Here is a 15,066-nt window from a genome sequence, read left to right as displayed (position 1 = left end):
AAAGAGCTTGACCACCCACTTGTAGTAACCATAGAATGCACTCAGTGAGAGGGGGACAATCAATCACTATAAAATCAATCAAGGTAACTAATGCAACCACCCAAACACATTGTAATAGTGAAATAAGGCACAAAGGGTGGTGTTAAAATATTTGTGTGTGTGTATGTAAGAGTGGTGCCTTGTTTGTATGCAACACAATATGAACTAAACGTTAAAGTATGAAGAGATGGCCATGATGAGTTGGATGGATAAGGATGTGAGGTGGCAAGTCAAATTGGACTCAATACAATGTATATAATGTACTCATATGCCTATTTAAGAGGCAAACTTTATACAATGGTGTGTGGTTTTTCTTTTCTTTCTCAAACTTATAGCCTACCTTATCTATGAGCCTCCATGAATCTCTTCTTCCTTCAGTTATGGTATCACAGCCACCATCCTTATGGCTGTGAGGTTGTGCATCCATCATCCAAGAAAATCATTGAAGAAGCTCAAGACAAGAAAGGAGGTATTTTCCAAGAACTCTAAAGCCCATTTTGAAGGCTTGCAAGAGTATCAAGTGTATTAGAGGTGTCGAAGAGGTTTCTACTTGAGAAAGGTATAAGAAAATATCATTCTTACTTGGTCATTATCATATCTAAAGGGTTCTTAGTGGCTTCCATTGAAGCTTATAATCATTAGAGGGCTCATTTCAATCTCTATCAATTTCTATTTTTGGTTGTCAAGTGTTATTGCCAAGCAAGGGGGCAACTTAGGGGACTTGCCTCATGTGCACTAAGGACCTACTTACCTCATAAGCTAGGGGGTAGCTTGTGGAAGAAGTAGGGGGTCTTCTTTTGTGGAAAAGACAAAGAAGGAGGAGAGAAAGAGACGCATTGCTACAGTAAGTCAAAGAATCAAGCCACAACAATCAAATCACTTGCTATGGGAGGATGTGTCGAAGCAAAACGATACCTATGACAATGTCCTCAAGGCTTATGCAATTCATGTCATTTTATAAATGGTTTCCCTCCTATTATCGATTCCTTCTCTATCATAAAATTTATCACTAAAATTGAAACATCTCTCTTTCTTAATCACCTTTCACACTTCTTTCTTTTGAACTAGTTAGCTTAAAGTGTCCCGTTCACACCTGCATCTTCAAGCTTGTTTGTTTTAAGCATGTCTCACACCTATAACTCATTAAACTAGTTATACTTAATCCCCTCTTCACATTGAGGTGGATGTTTTGCAAGTGAATCCATGTATTCATGATGTAAACTAAAAATCATCCTCCTCCTCATCTCTCCACACTCTAAGACACTATCATAAGAGAACGACAATGAAAGACGAAAAATTCTTACCGATTTCTTGCTTGCTTGAATCCTTGCTCCTTCTCCTTCACTTCAGCATTCAAAACCAACTTCTCTCAGTGGCACCACTCAAATAATATGTCTCACAAATCATGTGGTGGGAGGGCTTGCTGGAGCTGTTGCGGCAGACACACACACTACACACAAGAGGAAGCTCACTCAAGAACATGAGAAGAGAGATGGAGGCCAAAATGTTTTCTTGCTAGTTTTTCTTCCTTCTTCCTCACATAATGTAATGTACATAAAGTATAAATAAGATACAACAAAAAGAAAAGTGGCATACTATATCAAACAGTGCATAATTGACTATACTAAAGCAACTAGCACTATGACTATACCAGTTGTAGTAGGTAGGTGTAACTAACCAAATCTATAAGTGATAAATCAATGGCCATGTGAGGATCATAATGACAACCAACATGCTAAGTTTAGATATGCATATCAATCTGACTAGGTGATCCATCATCAATGCCCACACATGTTCTTGCCATCTCAATAGTATATAGATGATATGCTTAGGACTTGGCATTCAATTCAGGTTTGCTACACTTGAAATACATCTTATGCCAACATGGATGAATTTTGGCCCAATTCGATGGAATGCTTGAACTTGATGGATCATTGATGTCATCTTCCGATAATCCTTTGATCTATGAGGAGCCACATATTGATATCATGTGTCAACAAAATGTAGCACATTCAATGGAATAGAGTTTGAATGAATGTCAAAGAAGGGCATACTTGGTTGTACTTGATGCCATTGCCTCCTATCATAAAATTATTTCCTTTTTGGATTGGGGGGAATCAAGAAAACATATTTGTATAATTGCTTGTTGGGCAAATTAAAATAGGAGGGGCTAGTAACATCGTCATCCGGTATTGATGTGTTGTTATTGTGCCAAAGGAGCATATTGTACACTCAAGGTCTAAGATTTCTCTTGAGCTAAAGAATACTTCATCCTATAACATTCCATTGCAATCCCATCTTTGAAAGCGATAAGGTTTGAAATAGAGAAGAAATCGATAGTAGTAGGGAAGTTGTTTGAAAATGATGTGAATTGCATAGGCCTTGGGGACATCCGCGATGGTGTCGTTTTGCTCCAACATGTCCTTCCCTAGCAAGTGACCTGATTTTTGTGGTTTGATTCTATGATTGATAATAACATGTCTCTTTCTCTATCTGTTCCATAGAAGTAGACCCCTTGCTTCTTCCACGAGCTACCCCTGAGCTTATGAGGTAGGCATGTACTTAGTTTGCATGAAGCACGCCCCTTAAGCTACCCCCTTGCTTGGTAATAATGAACCAACCCTCAAATGATTATAAGCTTCAATTAAAGCCACTAAGAACCCTTCGACTATGATAATGAACAAGTAAGAATGATGTTTCCTTGCACCTTTTTTGAGTACAAACCATTTCAGCTCTGTAGGGCTACGGATAACAATTTCAAGGTATGTTGCAATTTTGGCTGTGTGTGTGTGTGTGTGTGTGTGTGTGTGTGTGTGTGTGTGTGTGTGTGTGTGTGTGTGTGTGTGTGTGTGTGTGTGTGTGTGTGTGTGTGTGTGTGTGTGTGTGTGTGTGTGTGTGTGTGTGTGTGTGTGTGTGTGTGTGTGCGTGCTTAGGTGTACATGCTATAAATTACAAGTCTATAAGTTCTAAAGTTCTTGTTAAGAAGCAAACACAAGGTTTATTTGCAAATAGGTTGCAAATTATATGTATTGTTGAGCAAACAGTAAAAAAAGGCTACATGTGCGTGCATGTGTGTGTGAACACATGCTTATAAGTATGAAAATATATCTATCTTCTTATATAACCATGCACTATGTACATGAGATATATATATATATGTGTGTGTGTGTGTGTGTGCATATAAGTATGGAACTATATCTATCTTCTTATATAACCATGCACTTATGTACATGAGAGAGAGAGAGAGAGAGAGAGAGAGAGAGAGAGAGAGAGAGAGAGAGAGAGAGAGAGAGAGAGAGAGAGAGAGAGAGAGAAAGAAAGTTATATTAACATCTTCTAAAGACCAAAACTGGCCTATGAGACAAACTGTGATACAACTGATGAGGTCCAGCTATCCAAAATAAAAGTATTGAATGAAAAGCTAAAAACTGGAAACTGAAAATACAATGCTGTGAGTGTGATAAGTGTTGTGTATGTGTATGTGCATATGTAGCTCTGGTACTCCAGATAATGGCTACAAAAGGGGAACAAATGTCGGCTGTGATAGGGAAACAACTGTCGACTGTGATAAAGTGGTGCGATGTGTATATGTAACAGATGCAGGGAGATATACTATCCTGGGATGTAGTAGCAGTCGTCGAAGTCGCTAATAGCAGGTGATCCCTCCTGGATGCAGGATGTGGTACATCGGCGGTGGAGAAAGAGCAAACTAGAGATCTGAGATCCAATGTGTCGAGTGTCGTCGGATCTCAGTCTGCTGTCGATGTAGATCAAGAATCCTCCGGATCTCCTGTCGGTGTGGCTATGGGGTCCAAAACCCACGGATCCTCGTGCGGCATCGGGTACGCTGGTCCTCAGCCTGCTGTAGTGTGAGCCCGGAGGTCTGGCTGGAGGTTGGTACAATAGCTCTCACTCTGTCTGTCTGAAAGAACTGTGTAATAGTCGTCTGGGTGGGCCCCTCTCTGACTGGGACCCGCTGTGTGCTCTGCTCTCTGATGTACCATGCCTCTCCCAGAAAACGGCCAAATGATCTCTGATCCATATCAGTCATGCATCCCTGAAGTGAGCTGCTCAGTGTGTATCTAGATCTCAACTCTGAGTATGCCGGGCATCTGAGAACAAAATGCTCCTCACTCTCCACCTCTGATCTGCAAAGGGGGCATATCCTCTCCTCCCGTGGGATGCCACTGGCTCTGCCACTCTCAATCATAAGCTGATGTGATGATATCCTGAGCTGTCCAATAAGAACTCTCAATCGATGTGGCATATAGATCTGCATATATCTCGGAATCTCTATGAATCCCTGCTCTGATATGCTCAAGAACTGTGTATAATAATGTGCCATCTTTGATGGCAGTGGCTGTGCAGGGCTGACCCATGTCCTCTGTATATAAATATGCCATATCTCCTGTCTGATGACTTTGTTCCTCTCAGAGAGAGAGAGGGTGTAAGTGGGAGCCTGAGTATCATATAGAAGAGGTGGGAGTCTATCAATGTCCAGTCCATGTCTGTCAAACCAAGCTCTAGTCTGTGCATACCATGATGTGGTATCCCCCACTCGAGCCATCTCCTGAGATGCCATATATGCTCTGTATGCAATGCGATCTCTGTCCATATCCTGAAATCTGTGTAGGAAGCAGACTGTCTGAAATAATGCCTCGACTAGCATGGGCGGTGTGGCAAGCTCTGCTCACACAATGTCATGTGGGACTGAGGCCTTGCTGCGAATCAATCTAGATATCATGATCACCTGAGGTCTCTCCATCAATGTCCATACATAATCGGCAAGGCCTGGCCCCCATATAGCTGCTCCATACATCAGTGCTGGAGTGACTAGAGTATCAAAGAGCCACCCCTTGGTGCGGGGCTCCTGGAAATGTGCCTGATGACACTGTCGCTCCATAAGAGCCAATGCTGAGTATCCCCTAGTGAGGCGGTCACCAGCTGCTTGTGTCATCGAGAAAGTCCCTGAAGCTGCTGTAAAGGTGACTCCCAAATATACATATGATCCAGCGACCTCAATACTCCCTCCTGCTGCCATGAAAATACTCTGTCTGCGTATCTGAGCTGATGTATGGAATATAAGAACCTTGGTTTTACCAAGGTTCACTGTCATGCCTCTCTGTATGCAAAAATCATCCAATGCTAATAAATGCTGCTGTAATCCCTGAGCTGAGTCTGAGACCAACACAATGTCATCTGCATATAGTAAGATATGAACTGTGGCTCCACTAAGATCTATACCTCCACCGGCTCGCTGTTGAATAAACTCTGCTATCTCATCAATGTATAGCCCAATTAGAGTCAGTGAGAGTGGGCATCCTTGTTTCACACCAATGGTGCTCACAAGGGGATCTGATATACCTCCCGGGCATCTGACTCTGCCAGTAACTCGCTCATATAGTGCATAAATACCCCACATCATGTCATCATCCACCCCCAGATCAAGTAGGTGTCTGAAAAGCCTCTCTCTCGGAACCATGTCAAAGGCTTTGCGGAAATCCACAAAGCAACAGTACAATCTCTATTTCTTCACTCGTGTCTGGTCGATCAGACAACGGAGAGTGAAGATGTGGTCTATGGTAGAAAATGCCCGTCTGAACCATGCCTGTCCGGGTGTGCGCATGCACTCTCTCTCTGCCAGCGTGCTGAGCTCCTCCTCCATCATCGTGCCATAAAGTTTGGCCAAAACTGGTCCAATCATGATGGTCCTATATGTGTTAGGATCCATAGGATCCCCTGACTTGTGGATAGGTACAATGGTGTGCTCTGTCCACGAGTCAGGGAACCCCTCAGACAATGCACGGTTGAAGAGGTGAGCAATGAGTGGAGCCAATGTGTCTCTGCCATATATAATATGCTCTGCCTAAAGATCAAACTGGTCTCGAGCACGACCATGCTGTAACCGTGAGATAGCATGTTTCATCATACTAGTGGTGAAAAAGGATGAAATACCCGGTCTCGGTGTACATGGTGTGGGTATCAACAGCTGTGCGGGTACATGATATAAACTCTGTGCGTATCCATGCCATACTGCAGGGTCATGTATCGGTGTGGGTGAGCGTGGTTCTCTGATCTGCCTCCATGCCTCTGCACAATCTCTGCTCATAAGAAGGTGGTATATATCCCAATATCTCTCCTCCTCCCATTCCCGCTTTTTACGGCGAGTCAAGCGGTGCATGCGTCTTTGCGCCTGTCTGTGTGTGATCTCTCCTCTGGCCTCCAAATCGCATAGCTGTCGACGTAGATCTCTGCACTCATCATCATACCACCTGTTTTGTGGCATGGTACCGGTCCGAGGGGGTGCGTGTATGTGTGATGTGGAAAAGTGAGTGTAGCAGAATCATGCAGAATGCATGTGATATCAATGGTCAGTGTATCAAGGGGTGCGTATGGATCAAGTGACGTGATGTGCTCCTCCAGATGCTGTGAGTAAACATGTGAGAGCTCATGAGTGAAGTGTATGGTAGTATGCATGTGGGGTATGATATCTGCAGGTGGTGATGGTAATGAGGTGAGGAGTGAGAAACTGAGAAAGGTGTGATCGGCACCGAGTGGAAGTCTCCCAAGGCCGAAGGACTCGATAGTATGCATCCCATCGATCGGTCCGAGCAGATAATCTACAGTACTCTCGCCCCCCCATGTGGGAAGCATGTAAGACCTCCTGAATATGGCCATCGTGCCATCCCATTATAAATAACGAGGTGATGTCTACTACCAAGCTCAAGTAAATGCCCTCCATACCCTGTGGCGTCTGGCCCAGTATCTGCTGACTCCCTACTGATCCCCAACTCCTCAGGGTCTAATGCTCTCATGATCTCTGGCTGCTCCATATCAAAACTCTCACACTGTCGGCTCTATGTGCGCCCGTTGAAGTCCCCCATAAGGAAGACCTCACCCGTGAGAGAGAGAGGGAGGGAGGAAGAGGGAGAAGAAGCTATCTTGAATGCTTTAAAACTTAATACAAATGAAGACAAATGAAAGAGTGGAAAGGGAAAGAAAGCAAATCGTATATGCAAGAATTGATCACAAAAGTAATAAGATTGTTTCCATCAACAACGGTCAACTAAAAACACCTTCGCAGATATCCATTGAAATTAAAAGCTAACACTAAAATCTAGATGGCCTACCAATCATTTTATTATTTCCAAAAACAAGATGGGCAATATGAATGACACGAGGCTTAGCATTGCCGACCATCCTAGAAGTAGTATCATTCTCAATCATTATAGTTGTCGTGTTCAAACACCATAAATATGATCTAAGGTTGGTAACCTTAGGGACAAACTTATCAAGCTAGAGCTTCAAGGATTGGGACAGCAACTTGCAACCCATAGGGTACACTAGTAATCCTTTAGGTCCACCCCATAACATGCCTCATATATCACTGGTGTCCTTCTGTATGTTAGAAGCTATGTCTAGCAAGCCTTGAAGCAAAAATTTACTCTATCCCTCCAAGAATTGTCTTATTATGTCACACACACTTGAGATGAGCTACAAGGCTACTTTGGCCAATACAACTTTGCTCAACTTATTGCATAAGCATTGCAACTTATGCATGAGGATGCCATCCATTTTATCATGTGAGTGATTGCTATTGCAAACTACAATCAAGGCTATCTTAATGGCTTTGCCCCTTCTATTTCCTTAGCATGATCCACATCAATCCATCTCTGCAAAGCAACTACAAAAACCTCTAGAACATCATTGGCAAATGTCTCAACCATCACATTAAGATTTCGAGCCTTCATATTTATTAAATAGGCATACAATTGGAATTGTAAATGAAAACCTCAAATCGAATTTGTAACACACAAAACCATTCAAAGATTTCATTATAAATTATATATTTCAAAGAAATCAATGTTCATTAAGCTTGCGAAAAGACTCAAACATTGTGTTAATAGATAGTTATACCAAATCACTTCAATTATACTGCCCCTTGACTTCAATATGCTATGGTTACTTTACTAAACACTACTTGTGTGATTTGGATTCTTCTAAGGAATCATCTATTTCAAAGATAGATTTAATAAGAAAAGATGAAAGACCTAATTAGAAGCTTCATAGTTGAGTATTAATCCTAGCATTGCATCTTTGACTGAATCTTGTTGAGTATAACCATACTCTACATGATTGTAGAATTGGTTCCCAAGTTGGCAAAGGATCCAAAGTTGGGGCCATCCTCTAAGAATGATTCAAAGTGTTGTGAACAAAAGTCAAATATCTATACACACATGCATTCATGGGACATATACACACACATATACAGATATAGACCTATAGTTTGAATGCATGATTTAGGAAAACATTATTAAGAATACAAATTATATCATGTCATGGCATGACTTAGAAAAGACTCAAGGATACAAATTGTATCCTAATAGGGGCTATAGTGCATCCTTATTCTTTTTAATCACATAGATTTACAAATTCTCTTTTTTTCATTAGAATGATTATATCCTCACCTCTATGTGTGTGTGTGTGTGTGTGTGTGTGTGTGTGTGTGTGTGTGTGTGTGTGTGTGTGTGTGTGTGTGTGTGTGTGTGTGTGTGTGTGTGTGTGTGTGTGTGTGTGTGTGTGTGTGTGTGTGTGTGTGTGTGTGTGTGTGTGTGTGTGTGTGTGTGTGTGTGTGTGTGTGTGTGTGTGTGTGTGTGTGTGTGTGTGTGTGTGTGTGTGTGTGTGTGTGTGTGTGTGTGTGTGTGTGTGTGTGTGTGTGTGTGTGTGTGTGTGTGTGTGTGTGTGTGTGTGTGTGTGTGTGTGTGTGTGTGTGTGTGTGTGTGTGTGTGTGTGTGTGTGTGTGTGTGTGTGTGTGTGTGTGTGTGTGTGTGTGTGTGTGTGTGTGTGTGTGTGAAGCTTAAGATGCATCTTTGACTGGCAAGATGTAGTCTAGGCCAATATCAATATCTTCATCAAAATAACATGTTGTTTGTGTGCAATTATGACAAAGACCTTTCACCTATGTACCATATGAATAAAACTTTGTGCTCCCAGAAAGGTCTTTGCACTCGTCAAAAGTGTTTACAAATATAGAAGCTATAGAATTTGACTAAGGTAGCAAAACATATTAAGAGGGTCTATATCACTAAATCCACTACCTCTGGTTGTGAGATATAACAATACCCAAAACCGTTATGTAACATATATAATGCACAATTATGAACCTCTTCTATTGGATCAAACTATTGAGACATGACTCTCACTTGATGTGAGAGTTATTGTTTCTTAAATAGTAACTCTCAAATCAAGTGAGAGTCATGTCTTAGTCTCTCTCCCTCTTTGTCTCACATGTGAGAGTTACTATTTCTAAAAGAATAAATCTCACATCAAGTGAGAGTCATGTCTTAGTCTCTCGTTCTTTGTCTCTCCCTCTCTCTAATATTCCCCCTCCTTTTCTTGCCCCTTTCTCTCTTTGGAGGTTTCCTCTCTCTCCCTCTCTGCAATCCCTCTCCCACTCTGCAATTCAACTCACCCCACCTCACCTCCACTACCTCAACCTCTGCAATCCTTCCTCCCTCTCTACAACTCAACTCAATCCACTTGACCTCCTCCTATTGTGCTTGGCCTTTGCAATCCCACCTCGGCCTCTAGCAACTCTTACTACCCCGAACCTTTACAATCCCTATAGAGAGACTCTAGTTGATTCATTCCATGATGGCTGATGCAAGAGAATTATTAGATGGTAGATGATGTTGATTTTCATATCAGATCCGTAGAAGATGAGTACCTCTTTCTTCTCTCTCTCTTTTGTTATGCATCCCCCTTCTCTTCTTCCCTATGTCTACATGAGAGAGGGAGGGAGGGACAGATTGTCATGAGTTGATAGGAGAGAGAGGGGGAGCTAAAAATATATTATATCTTAGGGGGAAAGGAATAATAAGCAAACGAATGAGAGAGAGAGAGAGAGAGAGAGAGAGAGAGAGAGAGAGAGAGAGAGAGAGAGAGAGAGATGATGATGGGTTCACCATTCATGCCACCTACTTTTCTTTTTTATATCCCCCTTCCTTCTCCTTTGTTCTCTTGTAAGATCATTAAATGACTGATTTTACTTTGCTGATTTTTAATGATAAATGTTTAAGCACAATGGTCATTCACCCATGCATTAAGCGTAGCATGGTATCACCTCATGGACGCATTGCAATTGCTTTCTAAATAAATGACCAAAGTGGAGTGTGTGAGGATTCCTAGGCTGTAGGGAGCACTTCCCTGGGGTAAATTTAGTGAGAAAATATCAATTCCTGGATAGTTCAATATACAAAAGAGTGGAGCTTGTATGTTTGTTCTTTATGTTGGAGCAAGGCATCAAGGGGCCAATCCCCAAGATGTAGGAGAGCTGTAGTGGGGCCATAGCACTTAGTCGGAAGGAGGTGTCTCCTTTAGGTTTGTGTTATGTGGTATATTATACGGGATCGGCCTTTGAGGAGTAAGGAAGGGCAATCGTTGGACTACATTCCGTAAAAAAAGCAATATCTTCAGTAGGAATTAGGTTAGTTTACCCTCGGACGCTCTTGGCAACCACAAGGCCTTGTGGGGTGTCTTGTGTGTCTTAGAGGTCTGTGGCTAGTGCTAGAGAGCGAGTGTTACGCCTGTTTTTGGTCCTAACAGGTGGCGCGTTTGCCAAGAGTCGCCTATAAGTGGTGATTTCCAAATCTTTTTCTTATAAGGGGCATGTTAGCTTATTCTATAGTTGATGGCCACCTTGAAGCGGTGGATGCTAAAATCGACTGATTAAAGTCTCAACCATGAGCTTGACGATGAAACCAAGGAACCCTCGTAACCCTAAAGATACTTTATCCATTTTAAATTATTTAGTGGAATATTTAGCTAGAAATGTGACTGATTACTTTACCCTTTGCCCTGAAAGTGACACCATGCTGGAGTTTGGGTCACTATGGAAAAATACCCATGGAGTAATCATGAGAAATAATCTATGGGAGCCAGAGGAAGGATTAGAAAGTAAAAGTGAGGCTAGGAAGGCACACTAGGCATCTACGATCCTGACTGCTAGGGCCTGATGCAATTGGGTTCCAAAGTGCAATTTTGCAGATCCATAAAGCATTGGATGATATCTACATATGTAGAAAACCCTTATCAGAGAGGAAGGTTCTATTAGGATCTACCTTTTATTCTAGGAAAACGGTAGCAAATAAGGATAAAATTATTAATTAAAAAACCATAAGCAGGCGATGGAGTAGACTCCTTATTGTGTAGCATAGGACTCACTAGACCACTCTATGACTTGGCAGAAAGGGATGGCAAGGATAATATTAACCTCCCTACACTAGTAAAGGTGGAAATGAAAGAGATTAAAGACCTTAAGACACTGCAGTTAGGTCATGATTATGAATATTTTAATGATCTCGTTCTGATCCCAAGAAACAGGACTAACTACCCTCCTCCTTATAGGGATCTCCTAGTATTTCATGGGTTGGTAAATGAGGACCCGATGTTGCACTTAAAAGAATACGGCCTAACTTGCCTTGCAAGTGGGTATGATAATATATATCGGAGGCTTGTATTATCAAGTACCCTCCTGAAGGGAAAGACTAGAAAATGGTATTGGAGCCTCCCAAGAGGGTCGATTAAATCATTCGAGGAGCTACACGATAAATTTTTAGATGAATATGAAAAGAAGGTGCCTATGACCTAGGTCTTAGGGCAACTTATGTAGACAAGACAAGATTCTTACCCTTCTACTAAAGAATACGCTAGAGCCTTTGACGATATCTTGAGACTTTGGCCAAGAAGAGCTACTATGTTGCCTAAGGATGTGCTATGTGAGCTCTTTATGAGCAGCTAGATATTAATATGCAAGTCCAAGTGAGGATACGGGATCCTTAGTCATTAAATGATGCAAAGAGGCATGGAATTGACTATGAGCAGTATATTCGAAGATGTTGGGAAAACTTTTGGAGTTTCCCCTGCTCATTGCAAGTGCATCCAAATATCCAGCCAATTCTGCAAAGAGATAATATTTTCGCTGATACCAAGACAACCTTAGGGGGAGATCTTGGTGGTCAAAATCTCCAAGTAGAAAGTAGCGATCCTATGAGCAGTGATAAGATGCCTCTCGGGGATAAAAAGATTCCACGCCGAGCAAGTCCCATCAAGGCTTGCAAGAGTTCCATGAGAGGTAGTTGCGATGGGGGCATTGATAGCACCATCGGGCCTATGAGTATGGATAAGCGTGGTATGAGTGGTCCTAGTTGTGCTGCTAGTAAGGCTCTTGAGAAAACTTTTCAATTTATGGATGAATCATGCTTTCGAGTAGATGCTATTCCTTTTAGTAAAAGCATGGTTCCTATGGCTAAGCAGTTGTAGAGTGGACAAAAGAAAGGAAATACATCTCATTTGAAGAAGATATACCATGCCCAATGTCCACCTATGCTGAGTAGAAGCCCTACGGGTGTCAAGCCATCTGGCTATAGCAATAAGTCTACTTTGAGTCCATTAGACCAATGCGGGAAAATGAGGCTGTATAAGAATATAAAAAGAAATATGAGATGGGTTTGGAGACCCAAAATTTCTAAATGTGTGGTTGGTGTGCCTGATGAAAGGCCAAGAATTCCATGTGGATATGTCTTGACGATTTTCCAAGTGGATGAGATCAATGGCCATAATGACACATCTAAAAATATACACAACCCTAAGCTGCATGTAGGTGATGGTCCTAGGGTTGAAGGTCTACCTAGTTTGGGTTGCAACATTGACCTATGCCAAAATCCAAACAAGAAAGGTTTAAATGACCACAAAGCTTTCATTCATGAGACCAATGAGGTAATTTATTTAGCTCATAGTACCCAAAAAGACATGGCCCTTATTACTGAGATATCAGTAGAAAGGCTTGGGCTAGTGGATCTGCAAAAGCCCAAGATCAAGCTTTGAGCTGACTCGCATAAGTAGTATGTGGGTAGCCCCCACATGTTATAATATATTTGGTCTCGGATAGCTAGATAAGATGCAGTATATATGCCAAAAAGACCATCCATTAAATGCAGTCAAATGAGATATTTTTGTTAGGCCAAGAGGCCCAATTAGTTTGTAGTGAAATGCTCTATTTCATTAGGCCAAGAGGGCCATTTGTCTATTTAGTGCAGGTGCATTTTATGGTTTTTTTTTAGTGTTGTGCTAGATAGATTACGTGGAACCTAGGGGATGTCAAGAATCGTGTGGTGGGGGGACTTGCTTGAGCTGCGGCGCCAAACACAAACTGTATATACAAGAGGAAGCTCACTCAAGAACACAAGAAGAGAGGTGGAGGCCAAAACGTTTTCTTGCTGGTTTTTTTCTTCTTCTTCCACACACTATATAATGTACACAAAGTATAGATAAGATAAAACATAAAGGAAAGTGGCCTACTAAGTCAAATAGTGCATAACCGACTACTGGCGCTATGTCTTTGCCAGCTGTAGGTAGGTGTAATTGCAGATATTGAAATATGGCATAAACGTATTGGACATGCAAATATGCAAAGGCTGAAATTAATGCAATCCAGAGGATTGGTTACAGGGTTGCCTTCTTTTAGAGTTGGAAAATTGCAAAAAGTCTGTGAAGCATGCCAGTTTGGTAAGCAGGCAAGACAACCCTTCTCGCATGATAGAGAACTGAGTAGAAAAATTCTTGATGTAGTGCATACAGATGTTTGGGGGCATAGAATATATCTCTTGGTGGCAGCAAATACTTTGTCACATTTATTGTGACTGTTCAAGGAAGTTATGGGTATACTTCATGAAGGAAAAAAGTGATGTGTTTGAGCACTTCAAATCTTTTAAGGCAGTTGTTGAAACTGAAACAGGCTTATTACAAATTGTCTTATTAACAAATAAGAGTTACAAATTGTACCCCACCATACTTGGTATTCTCCTTCCTAAAGCATAGGCATAGAGTACAATTTTGAGGTGACAAATTATTGATTGAGTTCCTTGACTATTGCAAATACTATAATTCTAGTCTCAATTCACATGGTAGTGTTCAAACCTTGGATATTCTCACATACCAAGTACTTGGCAACTCATATTTTCATAGTTGTGGAGGTTAAGAGTATCCTTGATAAGTAAGGATTGGATTCTCCATGCAACTTGAAGGCCTTTAGCAAATATTAGGTAGCGTAGCTACCAGTAAATTATGGTATGATCCTTTGGGACCAACAACTGACATTTCAACATCTAACACCTAGCTATGTTGTTTAAGGAATACTACAATACCTTTAGATTAAGTAATTTTTTCTTTTGGGGACATGTGCAATGCTATTCTAGGAAAACACAACTAGTAATAACTTTATGTATTTCTTAATGCCTCCAATTCCTTAAATGAACCAACTTTATCTACTAATAAGATTATTCAATGTTTTTTTATCACGATTATAAATAAGCAATAATGTAATGAGAACAACATACATAGCAGCATCCACTGCAAGAATTCCAACATCCAAAGTGAACATTCGGCCAACTCTACTTCCTTTTACAACTAACCTACACTTATCATTAAAGTCTTCTACAAAACAACCTTTTGCATTGAATCGGACCTCCAACCCCTGCTCTACCATTTGGCCAACATAAACTAGATTCTTTGTAATTGATGGCACATGTAATACATCTGTCAGACTCTTTGTCTGGCCATCATACAAGGACAAGGGAACCTTTCCAATGTGTGAAATTGGGTGGCATGAATCATCGCCCGTCTGTACATAACCTAGGTTTTGTAAGTCTTGCATCTCTCCAAACTATTCAACATGACTAGTCATATGATTAGATGCACCTGAATCGACATACCATACATCATCATGTGTCCCCTTTCCTGTAACTGCATTCATCATATGTTGCATAACAAACAGACGCTCATTTTTGTCTTCATTCTGTCGTGAAGACGATGCATAGTTTCCTTGCTGCAATTTACTACTGCAAATATCATCCTTCTTTGCATATCAGTGGGCTACAATATGGCATGTTTTGCCACAATAATGGCAAACAATAGTAGAATTGCCAGAACCTCTATTTTGCCATCCACCTCTTCCTCTAGAGCTTCCCC

This window comes from Lygodium microphyllum, chromosome 16 (genome assembly GCF_053477565.2).
Source record: "Lygodium microphyllum isolate KBCC chromosome 16, Lygodium_microphyllum_v1.1.10, whole genome shotgun sequence".
Taxonomy (NCBI): domain Eukaryota; kingdom Viridiplantae; phylum Streptophyta; class Polypodiopsida; order Schizaeales; family Lygodiaceae; genus Lygodium; species Lygodium microphyllum.
This window is presented reverse-complemented; position numbering follows the sequence as displayed.